Genomic DNA, 19,549 nt, shown 5'->3' on the forward strand with positions numbered 1-19,549 from the left:
CATAACTGTTATTTAGAATGTATATCGTTTATATTTCGGTCACTATGAAAATCAGAGCGATCTAAACCCGCTCATGGAATTCTCGTTTTTGAGTTTCTTCAATTAGTATCAGAGCTAGGTTTTTGATACTCCGATTTGATTTGTTGCAAGGGAATAACGTATACAATCATGGTGGGTGTATTTCTATGCTGTTTTAAATGTTAATACTATTGTGGATGTGCTGGATTAATGGATGTTTTGGGATGATTTACCTTGGTCTGTTTAAATTCCTTTTACATTTGTGACTGTATGTAAAGGCCCATGCATTTTTGGGAATATATAATCATAATCGAGTCTGTATTCAAAATGTATGAAGTCTTGCGTCGTTCGTTGAAGTTCTGGAAAAAGGTTGCGGCTCTTCGAGGAAGGAGACGATCAAGGGTTGCTCGCATCGTGCAGAAGTTGTTCTCCACAATCGTTGTCAACGCATCGTAAAGATGAAGGACTGAGCGATCATGGTTGAACGCATCGGTTGAATGATGGCATATACGATCAAGTGTTGGTCGTATCGGGAAGACAATCGGGCACGTGATCACTGAGTATCATTTAACACAAGCGCGCTAGACGATCGTTTAAGTTAGTAAGCTTCATCATTTAGTAACTGACTAAACAATCGCTTAGCATTGGAAGGTAAATTGTTTACCTGGTTGCACGCATCGTATAGACGATAAGACGCTCATATGTCATTGAAAGTGCTTTAAATGATCGTTTAGGTCAGCAAGCTTCATCGCTTAGTAACTGACTATACTATTGCTTAGTAACTCATGGTAAATCGTTTACCTGTCGTCGCGCTACACGATCGCATGGACGATCAGACTTCGCAGCCTCGTCATCATTTACCTGATCGTTTACTTCTGCTACTATCGTCTAGTGCGTGCTAAATGATCGTCTACCTACTGGAGTTTGCTACACGATGAAGACCTCCTAGTGGTTCAAGGCCCGGTTCGCCTATGAGCGCGGTGACAGATGTAATAGATAGGGTTTTTCATTCCTGTTCTTTTTGGTTTAAAGGCTCATCCCGGTCTATTAATCTATTTGTTTAATACATGCGATGTATGTCTTATATGTCATATGGTATGCATATATAGTAAATCCCATCTTAGGTTATGCATTGATCATGCATCATCTCTTTATTGTAGTTGTTATAATTTAGAGAAGCATGATTGAATTATGTAAGAGCATGCTCATGCATCATTAATATAAGAGTTATATTTATGCATGCATAAAAAGCATAGACATGCGTCATCTTTATATTATAATTGTTATAGTATAAGGGTGAATGATAACATGTTTCCTTGGTTATTACAAGTTATATAAAAGTTATATAGTAATGACCGGACATTGCATGAAGCATGACACATAGGTTATTTTATAAATGTTATAAACGCCTAGTTGTGCGCAATGATTTTAGTTGTTTCTTTTTAAAAGTTAAAGAGAAATTAGAACTAAAAGAAATAAGAAAGACATGCATGCTAACTTAGGTTTAATTCATGGTTTTAAAATGTTTAAAACTTTGATCACATAGACCTAAGATCACAGTTCTAATATGATTAGCAACCCTAAGGCTTTAATCTTTTAATCGGTTTAATAAGATTAAATTGGCTAATAAAAGGTTAAAGTGTAGCAAATCTATCTATAAGGGACCTTTTGTCTAAGGTGGGTTCTGTCTAGGCTGGGGTATTTAAGTTGACGAAAACGTAACATCCCTACCTAGGAACTTACCTGAAAAGGTGAATTAGATAGATTTGATGCATGCATGCAAGTTAAGGATAGTCCATTAAAGTGTTTAAATGTGACTACTTGAACTTGTTTATATTTCATAGACAAACGTTGTTTATGAGTAGAGTTTAAATAGATGACAGACTAAAATCAGTAGCCGGATTGTGTAGGTTAATGAATCCCTAGGTAGAACATTCAGTGGGAGGTACTTGAGGCATGAAATGCTTCACTTAAACCTTTCACTTTTCTCTTTAAGTCCACATCGTGAGATCTATCCTCGGCCTCGTGACACCTTTGGCGTGTCCCCCTAAAGGATGGTGTTTGGGTAGGTCAATATCAATGTGGATGGAGAGAATGTTCATAGTAAGTGGGAGCGGGAAGTGCGACAACATATCCCTCGGTCTCCGTTACTGCACATCGCCTCGAGGCACCTTGGGAGTGACCCCCTAAAGGATGGCAGTTTTGCGCGTTTCTTTATTTGATCTCCTGTAAGAGGATAAGGTAACTTAGTCTCTTGTCCTAATCTTTCTTTTCCCTATGGTAAACGCATTAGGGCGGGACTCTGGCATCGAAAACGAGTGGTTACACTTACACAGAATAGTTAAATGTTAATGATTCTGGACTGAAAAATGGTGGCTGTTAGGTTCAGTTCCAAGAGTTGGTTCTGCCTAATGGTTGAGAATGTCTTATCCCAGTGAAGGGGAAATTGATCACCTCACCGGTGGCGTTTGTCCTGACTCACTAGGGCATCATTGTAAAATAGAAGTCTATAGCTTAGGGTACTTGGAAACTGTTTTGCAAAATAAATTGGTTTAAAAGTGGTTTAGCAAAATCTAATCAAGATTTGTTCGTATTTCCAGCAACATTTTAAAATGGCAACAGCCACATTATCGTTGTTAAGCGCCGAAAAATTGGCTGGCGATAAGTTTTCAACATGGAAACATATGATCACGACAATCTTATCATCGAGGATCTCATGTTCGCTCTCACGGAGGCTTGTCCTATTCCAGCTCCAACTGCCGCTCTAAATGTTCGGGGGTCATACGAGCGATGGATAAAGGCAAATGAGAAGGTCAGAACCTATATCTTGGTAAGTCTTTCTGACGTCTTGGCCAAGAAGCATGAGCCTATGGTTTCAGCTCATGAGATCATGGAGTCCCTGCGGGGGATGTTTGGACAACCATTTGAACAGCTTATACATGACGCTTTAAAATATATATTCAACTCCAAAATGCAAGAAGGCACCTCTGTTCGTGAACATGTGCTAAACATGATGGTCCACTTTAATGTGACAGAGTTGAATGGGCCTATCATCGATGAGGGCAGCTAGTTTAGCATAATCCTGCATTCTTTGTCGGAGAGCTTCCTGCACTTTGTTAGTTATGTGATTCTTAACAAAGGGAAATATAACCTTACAACTTTCCTCAACGAGTTGCAGACATACCAATCTTTATTGAAAAGTAAGGAGAGGCAGAAGGGTGAGGCAAATGTTGCTTCATCCTTAAGAACGTTCCATAGAGGTTCGACCTTAGGAACGAAGTCTGCACCTTCTACTTCTAACTCTGCAAAGGGGAAGAAGAAGAAGGATGGTAAGGGAAAAGGGAAGGCACATGCTAACTCACCGCCTGTCGCCCCGAGGAGGCATCCACTAGTTGCTAAAGAAAAGTGTTTCCATTGCAATCAAGATGGACATTGGAAGATGAACTGTCCTTGGTATCTGAAGGAGAAGAAAGCAGCCAAGGCTAAGGCAAGGCATATAAAGGTAAATATGATTTACTTGTACTCAAAACTTGTTTAATAGAGAATGATGATTCTGCATGGATAATTGATTCAGGCACCACTAACGATGTTTGTTCTTTTTTTCAGGGGATTAGATCCTGGCGACAACTAGAGGCTGGTGAGATGATGATGCGAGTAGGCACCGGGCAAGTCGTCTCAACTGTGGCAGTGGGAGGGATCTAGTTGACTTTACAGAATAGGTTTCTAAATTTAACTGATGTATATATTGTTCCTGAACTAAAAAGGAACCTTATTTCTGTAAAGTGCTTATTGCAATATAAATACATTATTTCTTTCGAATTGAGTAAAGCATTTATTCATAAAGATGGTGTCTTTATTTGCACAGCTAATTTGGAATCAAATTTATATGTGCTAAGGTCCCTTTATAATAATGAAATGTTCAGAACTGTTGTAACTCAATCAAAACATCAACGAATTTCTCTAAAAGAAAATGCCAAACTTTGGCATCTACGTTTAGGGCACATCAATCTCAATAGGATTGAAATATTTGTGAAGAATGGACTTTTAAGTGAGTTAGAAGAAAATTCTTTACCTATGTGCGAATCTTGCCTTGAAGGTAAGATGACTAAACGACCTTTTACCGGAAAAGGTTTTAGAGCCAAAGAGCCTCTTGAGTTAGTACATTTTGACCTTTATGGTCCTATGAATGTGCGAGCTCGGGGTGGCTATGAGTATTTTATCAGTTTTACTGATGATTACTCCAGGTATGGGTATGTTTATCTTTTGCAATGGAAGTCTGAATCTTTTGAAAAGTTCAAAGAGTTCAAGGCTGAAGATGAAAATGCATTGGATAGGCGGATTAAAACACTTCGATTAGATCAAGATGGAGAGTTTTTGGACTCCACATTCCAGGACTATTTGATAGAACATGGGATCATTTTCCAACTCTCAGCGCCGGGTACACCTCAGCAAAATGGTGTAGCGGAGAGGAGAAATAGGACCTTGTTAGACATGGTTCGTTCAATGATGAGTTACGCTTCCTTACTGGACTCATTTTGGGGTTTCGCAGTGGAGACTACTGTGTACATACTCAACTGTGTTCCCTCCAAGAGTGTTGCAAGAACACCTCTGGAGTTTTGGAATGGGCATAAAGCTAGTTTACATCATTTCCACATTGGGGGTTGCCCTGCACACGTGCTTGAGGCTAATCCCAAGAAGTTAGAACCACGGTCGAGGTTATGCCTCTTTGTAGGCTACCTCAGAGGTACACGATGGGGTTTATTTTATGATCCAACGGAAAATGAGTGTTTGTTTCAACAAATGCTACTTTCTTGGAGGAGGATCACATAAGGGAGCACAGTCCACGAAGCAAAGTCGTGTTACGTGAGCTTTCCAATGAAACTACTAAAACTTCAACAAGAATTGTTGAAGAGTCTGCTACATCAACAAGAGTTGTTGATGGGAGTTCATCCAGTAGGTCAGTTCCACCTCAAGAGTTGAGGGAACCTCGACATAGTGGGAGGGTTGCGAACCCACCCGATCGCTATCTGGATTTCACGGAAATCCTTGCTATGGTAGTAGATGGCGATGTTGAGGATTCTTGTCTTATAAGAAGAAAATGGAGGATATAGACCGGGATGAATGGGTCAAGGCCATGGATCTCGAGATGAAGTCGATGTCTTTCAACTAAGTATGGGATCTTGTAAATCAGCCTGATGGGGTTTGCCCTATAGGTTGTAAATGGATCTACAAGCGTAAGTAGGGTGCTGATGGGAAGGTACAGACCTTCAAGGCACGACTTATGGCAAAGGGTTATACTCAGGTAGAGGGAATCGATTATGAGGAGACTTTCTCACCTGTTGCCATGTTAAAGTCGATCCGCATCCTCCTGTCCATTGCAGCTTATTATAATTATGAGATCTGGCAAATGGACGTCAAGACGGCCTTTCTGAATGGCAATCTTGAGGAGACCATTTATATGATGCAGCCTAAGGGATTCATAGCCCAAGGTCAAGAGCAAAATGTTTTCAAACTGAATCGGTCCATTTATGGACTAAAATAGGTGTCTCGATCTTGGAACATATGATTTGATGTTGCGATCAAGTCGTATGGCTTTGACAAAAACGTTGATGAACCCAAGAAGATCATCAATGCTTCAGTAATCTTCTTAGTGTTGTATGTAGACGATATCCTACTTATTGGGAATGATGTAGGTCTACTGACTACAGTTAAGAACTGGCTAGCGACTGATGCTCGTACTTATGAAGTGGAACTATGGATGATATGCATTGATGGAATTGCGTTGTGCACTCAAGTGTCCCCAGCGGAATTCAAGTGTAAATTCCTTTGAGTTTGCTAGTATTCCAGGGTCGAACACAGGGACTTGTGAAAATAGATTGCGTTGGTAATTTTGATGAAAACTTTGCGGTAACCGGGTGAATAAATAAAGTGTTTGGTTTGTTGTTTACGTTGATGAAAAATAAATAATAAATGCGGCGGAGTTTGAAAAGAGTTAGTAAACGGGAAATGTGATGGATATGCGGTGAACAAGTTGAGAAAGGTTTCGGCTAATGCTCCCTAGAATGCGTTCATGCTTGCGATCATGCAACATGCATACAACAGTAAACCACCTCTCGGTGTGAATACCACGGCTTCTAAGGCTAGAACGCATGCGATATATGCGATAAGTGTACAGGGTTTACACATAAACCTCTATTTCTATTTATGTGATGATAACATGACGTCCACACAAATATGCGACCACATAATATCATTCCCATCTCTAGGATGCATGCGATGCAAGTTGAAAAACAGAGCTTATCTTTAAGTCCCTATCTCTTATTTATGCAAGCCTAATCTTGCTCTTTCGAGTCCAGAATCTAACCTAGCTCTCTCGAGACATTAGATTCTCTCTTTAGACTCTCTCTCGAGTAACTCTAAAGGGTATTTTGCATAGCATAAAACAAGACAATCGCAAGCAATGAACTTCCTAGGTCATGTTAGCTTAGTTCTTCTCAACTCATTCAACTAGTTTAGCTACTCATGCGTATTAAGAGAGTAAGCAGATGTAGAAATAGAACTTCCATTGAATAGATATGAAGATGAAGTACAAATAACAATGCAAGTATAATAAAGAGCTTGGTAGTAATTTCTTGCTGCCAGGCGTTTACACTATTTCTACTCGTGCTCTAAAGATAATCTCGCTCTCGGGAGAGTCGGCCCGTTCTCTACTCTTACGCCCTAAGGTTCTCTTTTGAGTTGCCCTGAGTGATCTTCGGCACCACCACCCTTCTTTTGCTTCGCCTTAAAATGGAAAGGAAATTATGAACAAAAGAAATTGGTTAACTCGTCAACTGGTTGTCAAAACCGTGAACCCCTTTTCTGAAGAATGCACTTGGTGTTTATAGAGCATCCATGGTGAAAGGCGGCTTCTCTCTCCCGGTTGTACAGATGGGACAGCTTTAATTCCTGATTGACGCGCCAAATAATTATCACCGATAAAGCTGAATGTAATTTGTGACTGTTATCGGCTGTCAACTTAATTTGGATTCAACTGTCATCAGCTTTCTGTCCCATCGCTCTTAATTGGCCTTTCACCTAGATACGCCCACCATGTTGTGCTGACCAAGTTGCGGCGATCCTTCTTGGGCGAATTTTTGCGAGCACGATCAACGCAAAGTCTGGCATCGAAGTTGCGCTCGACCAATGAATTCTTATGATCGCAATCTTTGCATTGCGTTAACGCATATTCTGCAAAAAAATAAAAAAATCAACTGTTCCAATGCGCTGAACGCATGCGACCGCAATATTACAAAATTGATGCTTAATGAATGCAAAGTAACATATTTCATCAATGCAATTCAACATTGCTTAAGAACTTAGCACTATAATAATGTGCATTTCTGCCTGTTATCAGTGACCCAATTCCAAATAAAAGATTTGAGAGAGGCTCAATTTGTTTTAGGGATTCAGATTTTTTGGGATCATAAGAACAAAGTTCTAGCACTGTCTCAGGCATCGTACATTGACAAGATGTTGCTTAAGTACTCGACGCAGGACTCCAAGAGGGGCCTACTGCCGTTCAGGCATGGAGTCACCTTGTCTAAGGAAATGTGTCCTAAGACGCCTCAAGATGTTGAGGAAACGAGATGGGTCCCATATGCGTCTGCCGTTGGCAGTTCGATGTACGCGATGCTCTATACTCGTCCAGACATCTGCTACACTGTGGGCATAGTCAGTAGGTATCAGTCTAACCCAGGCCAGTGTCACTGGACCGCAGTTAAGAACATCCTCAAGTATCTTTTAAGAACGAGGGACTACATGCTCGTATATGATTCTAGGGATTTGATCCTTACAGGATACACAGATTCTGACTTTCAGACTGATAAGGACTCTTGCAAGTCCACATCAAGGTCAGTCTTCACTCTTAACGGAGGAGCTGTAGTGTGGCGAAGCACTAAGCAGGGGTGCATCGTTGACTCTACTATGGAGGCGGAGTACGTAGCGGCTTGTGAAGCTGCTAAGGAGGACGTCTGGCTCATGAAGTTCTTGACCAACCTGGAAGTTGTTCCAGATATGTCTAGACACATTACCCTTTATTATTATAATAGTGGGGCAGTGACGAACTCTAAGAAGCCAAGGAGTCACCGACGCGGTAAACACATAGAGCGGAAGTATTATCTGATCTGCGAGATAGTGCATCGAGGGGACGTGATTGTCACGCAGATTGCTTCAGAGCATAATGTTGCTGACCCGTTTACGAAGGCTCTCACGGCTACAGTGTTAGAGAGTCACCTATGGAGCATGGGTCTATAGGATCGCCCGCGGCTAGACTTAGGCAAGTGGAAGATTTTCTTGTACTGGGCTTATAATGCCCTAGTTTATTGTTTTGTATTATTTTTTTTCGTACACCCCACTTCGCTTTAGGACAAGTGGGAAATTTTTGGGGTTTATGCCCAAAAGTCTCGTGTTCTGTAGTTTGTAAACAGTACATAAGAACACCTGTGATTGTTAATATATGATATTTACTTCACATCTTGTGGTTTTTCTCGGTTATTTGTTTTATTTGCTTTACCACAAACCAATAAACATAAAATCCCTAGTTACCTGTATGTGACTCAAGCATGTATGTGGTGACATACAAGTGGATCATGTCTTGAGTGATAACCAAAATGGTCTGTAGTATATGGATATAGGAGGGAAATCTTATTCTGGTAACGCTACGGACGCGGCCCACTTTGTGGAATGGTCACAAGTATTGTGACTTACCACAGATGATCTGATCTTAATCATTCGTGTTGGGGACATGTGAGCGACTATACAAAGAGTTTATATAAGACCTGACCACAAAGTGTTAATGTCTCGTTATATAACACCGTTCATGATAGAGACTTCTCTTCACTAGGATGACCATAGGTAACATGACCTCAATCTTGACTGAGTTGGGAACTCCTGCCATTGAGGCCGATCCTTTGATTTATATGGGTGCGAGTGGCCAAGTCGCCGATTCAAACCTACCATTTTGGGAATACGTCTGATTTGAGAGCTGGGAACTCAGCTTACAAGAAGGAATTCACTCCTTTCCCGATGCAGGAGTAAGTAGATAGATGACTCCCTTAAGGACTGATTCTGGGGCTTGAACAATGTGACCCACACACCTTCTCCTGGCCCGAGAGGTGTTCACACATAGTTGGATTATGTTGTCTTATTCATTAGAGGAATCAGTGGTACTTAAGGAGTGGGATGTAACTACAGGGGAAAAACGGTAAATTGGCCCAGCTGTACTTACGAGCATCTGTGAAGGGTCATCGTACTCATAATTAGTTATATCCAATGGACACAGAAATATATCTATGGTAAGAAGAGTTCAGCTATTGGTCTTATAGTGAACCTTTGAGCGGAAGCGGATCGTCCAAATCCCATTTCGATTGAACACAAAGATTTACAGTAAAACATATAGATTATGCACATTAACTAAATTACAACATGCTTTTAAATAAGAAACAAGACTTTAGAGATTATACCTTTGAAGAACTCTTCTTCAAGTAAATCCTTCATATTGTCACGAACACCACGAACAGTCATGAACACTCCAAACAACAATAAGATCTCGAACCAAAAGAGAACACAACCACTTAATGACCTTGGTATTCTCGAGGTGAGTACCTAGGAGTGGTGGGCTTTGGCTATTGTGGTTAAAGGGGAGTTTGGAGTTGGAGGAAGAAGACAATCGAGAAAGACAATCTCTATCGCATAAGAAAATCTCTCAATCGTTTAGACTTAGTGAGGCTATTGCATAGGCTTTGTAAATCGTGTAGAAAACTTAAGGAGAAAAAGAAAACTATTTTCTTTTTATTCAAATTTCCATAAAAAACTATCAACCTTCCACTAAGGTGGTTAGAGAGAAAAAGGAATAATTATCCAATAATTAATAAATTATAAATAAATATGATAACCAATTTATCATATTATATTTATAATCTATAGTTTTAATATTGCATCATATACAATATAAATGATAGTTCTTTTTCTCTATTTTTATGCCATTTAATATAAATCATATCTATATTAAATTTAATAACTATGAATCTTATTCATAGAAAATATATTTGAATCATATTCAAATATTTGTTCCTCCAATTAACTTATAATGTATCATATATATTATGTCAATTATATCATATATAAATGAATTAATTTAATTATATTATATATAATTAAATTCCCTTTTATTAATTTGAACATTTCAAATTAACCTAAAAACTGATTTTCAACTAAATTCTTTGAGCTACCAAGGGGACCTTATAGACTTGAAGCTTGAAGCTCTAACAATACGTGAATGACTGATTAAACTTTTTAATCATATTATCCACCATCCGTTAACTTCCGAACACTCCACTAAAGACCAAAAACTACACTCTTCGCACTGCAGATATATTTCTGTGTCCATTGGATATAACAAATCAACAATACGATGACCATTCAAAAATCGCTCGTAAGTACAGCTGGGCCAAATTACTATTTTGCCCCTGTAGTTACATCTAATTTCTTATGTACCACTGATCCCTCTAATGAACAATAGATCATAGTCCCACTATGACTAAACCTCTCTTAAGCCAAAAGAGGATGTGAGCTCACATTGTTCAATACCCAAGATCAATCCTTAAGGGAGAAATTTATCTACTTACCCCTGCTTTGGGGAAGAAGTGAATTCCATCTTGTGTAGCTGAGTTCCCAGCTGCCCAATTAGACGAATCCCCAAAATGGTAGGCTTGTTGAGTTGACAATCTAGCTACTCTCACCCATGTAAATCAAAGGACTGCCCTCATAGGTAGGAGTCTACAACTCACTTAGGATTAAAGTCATGTTATCTATGGTCATCCTAGTGAAATGAAAGTCTTTATTATGAACGACATTATATAATGAGACTAAACATTTTGTCGTTCGATCTTATACAAACTCCTTTGTATAGAATATCCCCGCTCGCATGTCTAATACATGAATGATTAGGATCAGATCATTTGTAGCACTTTACACTAATTGTAACATTTAGAAAGTGGGCCATACTTGTAGTGTCACCAGGATAAGGTATCCAGCCTTATCCATATACTACAAACCATTTAGGTTATCACTTAAACATGATCCACTCATATGTCTCCACATACATGTTTAAGTTACAACGATAACCATGGATGTTAGTTTATTGGTTTGTGGTTAATGCAACTAAAATATCATATATTTCATAGACAAAGTGAATAAAATATCAAATATTATTAATCACAGAAATGTTTGTTCATACAAGGTTTACAAACTATAAGACCCTACTTGATTTAGGGCATCAACCCCAACAATCTCCTACTTGTTCTAAAGTTAGTGAGGTGTACACAATCAAATTAAAAGTACACAAAACAATAAACTAGAGCACATCATGCCCAGTACAAGATCTCCCACTTGCCCTAGTCCAGTCGTGGTCTATCCCATAGACCCATACTCTGCAGGTGGCCCTCAAACACTATAGCCATGAGGGCCTTCGTAAACGGATTAACTACGTTGTGCTTCGAAGCTATCTTTATGACAATCACATCCCTTCGATGCACAATCTCTCGAATGAGATGGTATTTTCGGTCAATGTGCTTGTCGCGCTTATGACTTCGAGGCTCATGGGAATTAGCCACAACACCACTATTATCACAATAAAGTGTGATGGGCTTTGACATGTCTGGAACAACTTCCAGATCAGTCAGGAGTTTCCTAAGTCAAATGGCCTCCTTAACAACTTCACAAGCCCTTACATACTCGGCCTCCATGGTGGAGTCTACGATACACCCTTTATTTGTGCTTCACTAAACTACAGCCCCTCCGTTAAGAGTGAACACTGATCCTGAAGTGGATTTTCGAGAATCCCTACCAGTCTGAAAATCAGAGTCTGTGTATTCTGTAAAGATCAAATCCTTAAAACCATACACAAACATGTAGTCCCTCCTTCTCTATAGATACTTGTGGATGTTCTTGACGGCTGTCCAGTGATCATATCTTGGATTAGATTCATATCTATTGACTATTGTTCACTTGGAATTTAGTTGCCAAAAACTTGTAAGGTTGATGACGTATGCGCTTTGCGATAATAATAATTGCAATACTACGTTCTAAAATGATGTATGTGGTGATGCTTAGATGCGTTCGTAGTATGCGTTCGTGTAGTGTGCGCGTGTCACAAGTTTTCTTGTGCTGGAACCAAGTATAATTCCAATGCAAGTTTCTCAAAGTGATCTGAGGTCGAACACGGGGATTGCGATGATCAATGCGACACTAATGTGATATATGAGACCGGAAAACAAAATAATAATGAATTGTGTTGGGAAAAGTAAAATGCTGTGAAAAGTAAAATGCGATAATAAAAGTAAAGTGTGATGATAAAATAAATTGCGGTGACAAGATAAAGTGTGGTGATAAATAAATAAATAAACAATTAAATAAACAGATAAATGGGCCGTTTGTGAAGATGTGCAAAAGTATCTGATGGAATACAGAGACAAATCTTGTGAAATGCATTAGAAAGAGAATGGGTTGGGGGGAAAGGATACCGCAAGCTCGTCAATCCCGTTGAGAACGCAACTAAGGAAACAGGGATGAACGTGTTGAACGCAAGGTTGTTTCCATCTCTGGAAATACTTCTTGCTTTAGTTAATGCATTCTTCCAACCTTCTTTTGAGAGGTGGAATAACATCTTCACTTCTGTTCTCACAGGTGAAGATGCTATTGAGCATGCGTTAGCTAAACTTAGCTGATTTCTTCAACAAGGATTAACTTACTCACTTAATCCTTCCCCCTTACACTGGGGATTAGTTACACATGGTGAAAGAAATGGACGATGGATGTATGGTGAAGAACAGAGAGATGATGATGAATATGATAGTGATATTGAAAGATAAAGATAAGCGTTTGTTACAGATGATGAATGAATGATTAGAGATGGACAACAGTTGGTGAATAGGAAATGAGAACAAATATGGAAAGCATGTCAATGTCTTGACACGGATCCCGATCAGAGACGATTTTCTTGTCGGCGTGTAGGAGGAATGTAGTGGAGAACTTCCTTCTCAGGCTTGTTTTCCAGGTAGAAGTGATCTTTGCACAGAGCTTCTCTTCGGGAATGGGAATGAATTTCTTGCTCCAGAGACTTCCCTTTCAGTCTTGTCTCATCTTTCTCCCTGAATTTTCTCTAAGTTGTCTCTTCAGACTAGCTCCTTTCTTTGAAATTGATGTAACTATTTATAGACCTTGGCACCTCCTACGTCAGTGGTTCTACTCTGAAAAGCTGTTTTTTTTTTTTTCTGCCACGGCTTGGTGGAAACGTCCACTCTGCTCCACATTTAGTTTATCAGATCGTACAACAGAAAAGCTATACAATTTCAGAAATCCCTACGAATGCGTCGCTCTTTTCATCTACGATCGATCGTCGCATGCGGTGCAAATGCATTGATCTTTTTATCCAGGATTGATTCCCGCATACGGTGCTAATGCATTGATCGTTTGCATCCATTATTGATCATCGCATGTGCTGCAATTGCGTTGTTCTTTTTCATTTTTGATTGACCATCGCATGTAGTGCGTATGCATTGATCTTTTTGTCCTCGAGCGATTGTTGCATGCGGTAACTTATTTCATGCAAAACAAAACTTGGACATTCCATTTTGCCATTGCAATGGGGAAAGTGGGTGTGTTTTTAACACTTTACAACTTTTGCGTTTCTAAGCCAATTTCTATGAGGTCGACGCAAAGTTTTCCTTCTTTTTACCATATAATCTAAATAAAACGGTATAAATAACTTGTACTTCTATAAGTTATCAACTATCCCCACTGCATAGCAGATGTCAGGTCTAATACATAACATTGCATACATTAAACTGCCTACGACAGATGCATAGGGGACCCGTCTCATTTCCTCAACTTCTTGAGGTGTCTTATGACATTGTTCCTTAAACAAAGTAACTCTGTGCCTGAAAGGCAAAAAGCCTCTTTTGGAGTTCTACATCGAATATTTGATCAACATCTTGTCAATATACGATGCTTGAGACAGTGCTAGCATTTTGTTCTTTCAATCCTGAAAGATCTGAATGCCAAGAACAAACTAAGCCTTTCCCAAATCTTTCATTTGGAATTGGGTCGCTAGCCAGTTCTTAACTGTAGTCAGTAAGACTATATAATTCCCAATGAGTAGGATATCATCTAGATATAACACTAGAAAAACTGTTGAACTGTTGATAATTTTCTTGTAGACATAAGGCTCATCAACGTTCTGATCAAAGCCATAAGATTTGATTGCAGCATCAAACCTTCCAAGATCATGATGCCTATTTCAGTCTATAAATGAACTAAGCCTGCAAACCTTTTGCTCTTGACCTTGGACTATGAATCCATTGGGCTACACCATATAAATGGTCTCCTCAAGATTGCCATTCAGAAAGGCAGTCTTGACATCCATTTGTCATATCTCATAGTCATAATATGAGGTAATGGATAGGAGGATGTGAATAGAATTTAGCATGACAACAGGCAAGAAAGTCTCCTTATAGTCAACTCCCTGGGTATAACCCTTTGTCACCAGTCTAGCCTTGAAGGTTTGCACCTTTCCATCAGCACCTTCTTTCCTCTTGTAGATCCATTTACAACCTATAAGTTTAACCTCATCAGGTTGATCTACAAGATTCCAAACTGAATTGAAGTACATAGACTCCATTTTGAGATACATGGCTTTGATCCATTCATCTTTTTCAACATCCTCCATTGTGTTCTTATAAGACAATGGATCCTCAACCTCACCATCAGCTATCATCGCTAGAATTTCAGTTAAAACCATATAGTGAATAGCTGGGTTTGCAACCTTCCCACTACGTGAGGTTCCCTCAACACTTGAGGTGGACTTGACCTACTAGATGAGCCTACTCCAACAACTCTTGTTGAAGATTCAGTAGTTTCTTTGGAAAGCTCATTCAACACGATTTTACTTCTAGGTTTGTGCTCTCTTATATGATCCTCCTCAAGAAAAGTAGCATTTGTCGATACACACGCTTTGTTTTCTTTAGGATCATAAAAATAACCACCTCTCATTCCCTTGGGATAGCCTACAAATAGGCATGACCTTGAACGTGGTTCCGGTTTCTTAGGATTAGCTTCAAGCATGTGTGCTGGGCAACCCTAGATTTGGAAATGATGTAAACTAGCTTTACGACTATTCCATAACTCCAAAGGTGTTCTGGTAACACTCTTGGAGGGAACATAGTTCAGGATATAAGCTGCAGTTTCTATTGCATAACCTCAAAACGAGTCAGGTAAGGAAGCGTAACTCATCATAGACCGAACCATGTTCAACAAGGTTCGATTTCTCCTCTCTGATACACCATTCTACTGAGGTGTACCAGGTGCTGAGAGTTGGGAAACTATTCCATGTTCTATCATATAGTTCTGGAATGATGAATCCAAAAACTCTCCACCACGATTAGATCGAAGTGTTTTAATCGTTCTATTTAATGAGTTTTCAACTTCAGCTTTGAACTCTTTGAACTTTTCAAAGGAATCAAACTTATGTTGCATTAAATAAACATACGCATACCTTGAATAATCATCAGTGAAGGTGATGAAATATTCATAACCTTCCCTGGCTTTTACATTCATCGAACCACAAAGGTCTGAATGAACTAGCTTTAGAGGTTCTTTGGCTCTATAACCCTTTCCAATAAAAAGCCTTTTAGTCATTTTGCCTTCAAGACATGACTCACACACAGGTAAAGAATTTTCTTCTAATTCGCTTAGAAGTCCATTCTTCATCAACCTCTTAATCCTATTGAGATTAATGTGTCCTAATCTTAGATACCAAAGTTGGGCATTTTTTTTAGGAGAAATTTTAAGTCGCTTATTTTGAGTTACGATAGTTTTGAATATCTCTATGTTATGGAGGGAATTTGTTGCTAACGGCCTTAGCACATACAAATTACTTTTGAGTTGTGCAAAATAAATATCAACACCATTCTTGAAATAAACACTTTATTAACAGAGAAAAAGAGATGATATTTACATTCAAGCAAAGACTTTATAGAAATTAAGTTCCTCTTTAAATTGGGACCTACATATACATCATTCAGAATGAGAAATTTATTCTATAAAGTCAACCAGAGATCTCCCACTATCACAATTAAGATGTTCCCGGTTCCAACTTGCATCGTCACCTCACCAGCACCAAACTGCCGGCAAGAACTAATTCCCTGAAATGAAGAACAAACATGGTTAGTGGCCCTAGAGTCAACAATCCAAGTAGAATCATCATTCTCCACTAAACAAGTTTCCAAAACTAGTAAATCACATTTACCTTGTTTGGCCTTCTTCTTTTCTGCCAAATATCTGGGGCAGTTCCTCTTCCAGTGTCCATCCTGGTTGCAACAGAAACATTTTTCCTTGTCAACCCTCACTAGTTGCCTATCCCTTGGAACAGCAGGTTGTGGGTTAGTAGGTGCCTTCCCCTTACCACCCTTCTTCTTCTTCCACTTTCTGGTGCTGGAGGAAGAAGGTGTAGACTTAGTTCCAATGGTCGAATCTTTGTAGAACTTTTTGGATGATGAAACAACATTTACTTCACCAACCTTCTTCTCCTTACTTTTCAGCAAAGATTAGAAAGTTTGCAACTTATTGAGTAGAGTTGTAAGGTTGTAATCAACCCTGTTCAGAACAACATTGCTAACGAAATGAAGGAAGTTTTCTGGTAACGACTCCATGATTATGCTAACCTAGCTGGCCTTATTGATGCTTGACCCATTCATCTCCGCCACATTGAAGTGGACCATCATGTTGAGATGTACACCCGTGAGTTGTGAGTTGTGTGAAGGGTTGAAGATTCGTGAGTTGAACCTTATATTCCACGCCAACATTCAACCTTATATTATAACATTTATAATATAAATGATGCATGGTTATGCTATAATGCATGCATATATTATAACTCTTATATTATATGATGCATGAGCATGCTTTATGTAATTTAATCATGCATATTAATATATTATAACACTTATAATATAAAATGATGCATGAAATAAAGTATAACCTATGGTAGGTTTTAAAACTATATGACATACATTATGGCATATATAATAAACTTATGTCACACACATATTTAAATAAAAGTTGATGGACCGGGATAGTATATCTCAAAAATCGGAAAAACAGGCTAATCTATTACAAAAGTTTGAGTCCTCTGGTTTGGAACAGGTGAACCGGGTCTTGAACCGCTCGCCTTAAAACCTCACAGCTTGATTGTGTAGCAAACCTTATGATCGACGAGCAACGAGTGTTGAGTATAAACGATCGGGTAGCAACAATCGTGTAGCTTTGGACTATGCGATGAGCATGAAAGTCCACGTGATCGTGCAACACGCTTCGAGTAACGTATGCCATGAGATTGTGTAGCTAAAGACTAGGCGATGAGCATGATAGTCTATACGATCGAGTAGCATGCGTCGAATATCATATACTATACTCTATTGACTATGCGATGAGCATGATAGTTTACACGATCGTTTAGCATGCATGCCTTACGTTGAGTATCAAATACCGCACAATCGTTTACCCCCGAGTGGCTACACGATCATGCAGCTAACGTAACACGATCGAATAGACAACTCTATACGATCGCATACTATGCAATCGTTTAGCAGATGCTACACAATCGTATATACAACTCTACACGAACGCATAGCAAAATCTAAACTATCATTTAGCTCAAGCTATATGATGCGACCGTTTCTTCTTCTCCATCGAAACGAACTGCAACCTTTACTTCTGCTGTTTGACGAATGACTTAAAAAAAACGAATACAGACTCTAGTGCAAGAATTTATGCCCAAAAACGCAGGGGCCCTTACAAATTAACTTTTGTAAACTTAAAGAGAAAGACAAAATAGAAACTACTACCTCGAAACATCCATCAACAACATCTACATACATTTAACAATTAAACACAATGCATAAACTTAAAACCCACCAAACTGTAAACAAATTCAATACAAAAAATGAAATTTGGAAATCAAAACACAACCTAGCTCTGATACCAATTGAAGGAACTTGTTTTACAGAGAACCGTTGAGCGGAAGCGGATCTTCCAAATCCCATTTCGATTGAACATCATTTACAATAAAACATACAGATTATGCACTTTAAATAAATTACAGTATACTTTTAAATAAGAAATAAGAGTTTAGAGATTATACCTTTGAAGAAATCTTCTTCAAGTAAATCCCTCAAACTGTCACAAACACCACGAACAGTCATGAACACTCCAAACAACAACAAGATCTCGAACCAAAAGAGGACACAACCACTTGGTGAACTTGGTATTCTTGGAGTGAGAACCCATGAGTGGTGGGCTCTGGCTATTTTGGTTAGAAGGGAGTTTGGAGTTATAGGAGGAAGACAATTGAGAAAGAAAATCTCTATTGCATAGGAAAATCTCTCAAACGTTTAGACTTAGTGAGGCTATCGCATAGGCTCTGTAAATCATGTAGAAGACTTAGGGAGAAAAAGAAAATTGTTTTCTTTTTATTCAGTTTTCCATAAAAGAACCACTAACCTCCCACTAAAGTGATTAGAGAGAAAAATGGATAATTATCCAATAATTAATAAATTATAAATAAATATGATAACCAACTTATCATATTATATTTATAGACTATAGTTTTAATATTGCATCATATACAATATAAACTATAGTTCTTTTTCTCTATTTTTATGGCATTTAATATAAATTATATTTATATTAAATTTAATAACTATGAATCTTATTTATAGAAAATATATTTGAATCATATTCAAATATTTGTTCCTCCAATTAAATTATAATGTATCATATACATTAGGTCAATTACATCATATATAAATGAATTAATTTGAACATTTCAAATTAACCCAAAACTTGATTCTCAACTAAATCCTTAGAGCTACCAAGGGAACCTTATGGACATGTAGCTTGAAGCTCCAACGGTACGTGAATAACTAATTAAACTCTTTAATCAAATTATCCACCATTTATTAACTGTCGGGCACTCCACTAAAGACTGACAGCTACACTCTTCGCACTATAGATATATTTTCCTGTCCATTGGATATAACCAATAAACAGTACGATGACTTTTCACAAATTGCTCATAAGTATAGCTGGGCCAAATTACCATTTTGCCCCTGTAGTTACATCTAACTTCTTAAGTACCACTGAAGTCTCTAATGAACAATAGATCATAGTCCCACTATGACTAAACCCCTCTTTGGCCAAGAGAAGGTGTGACACCACATTGTTCAAGACCCGGAATCAGCCCTTAAGGGAGCAATTTATCTACTTACCCTGCTTTGGGGAAGGAGTGAATTCCATCTTGTGTAGTTGAGTTCCCAACTCCCTGATAATGGGCAGAAATGCACGTTATCATAATGCTAAGTTATTAAACAATGTTGGATTGCGTTGATGAAAAATGATAAATTGCATCCATTAAGCATAAAATCTATAATATTGC

The sequence above is a fragment of the Benincasa hispida genome, chromosome 8 (assembly GCF_027475165.1).
Source record: "Benincasa hispida cultivar pf3 chromosome 8, pf3_genome.v1.1, whole genome shotgun sequence".
NCBI lineage: Eukaryota > Viridiplantae > Streptophyta > Magnoliopsida > Cucurbitales > Cucurbitaceae > Benincasa > Benincasa hispida.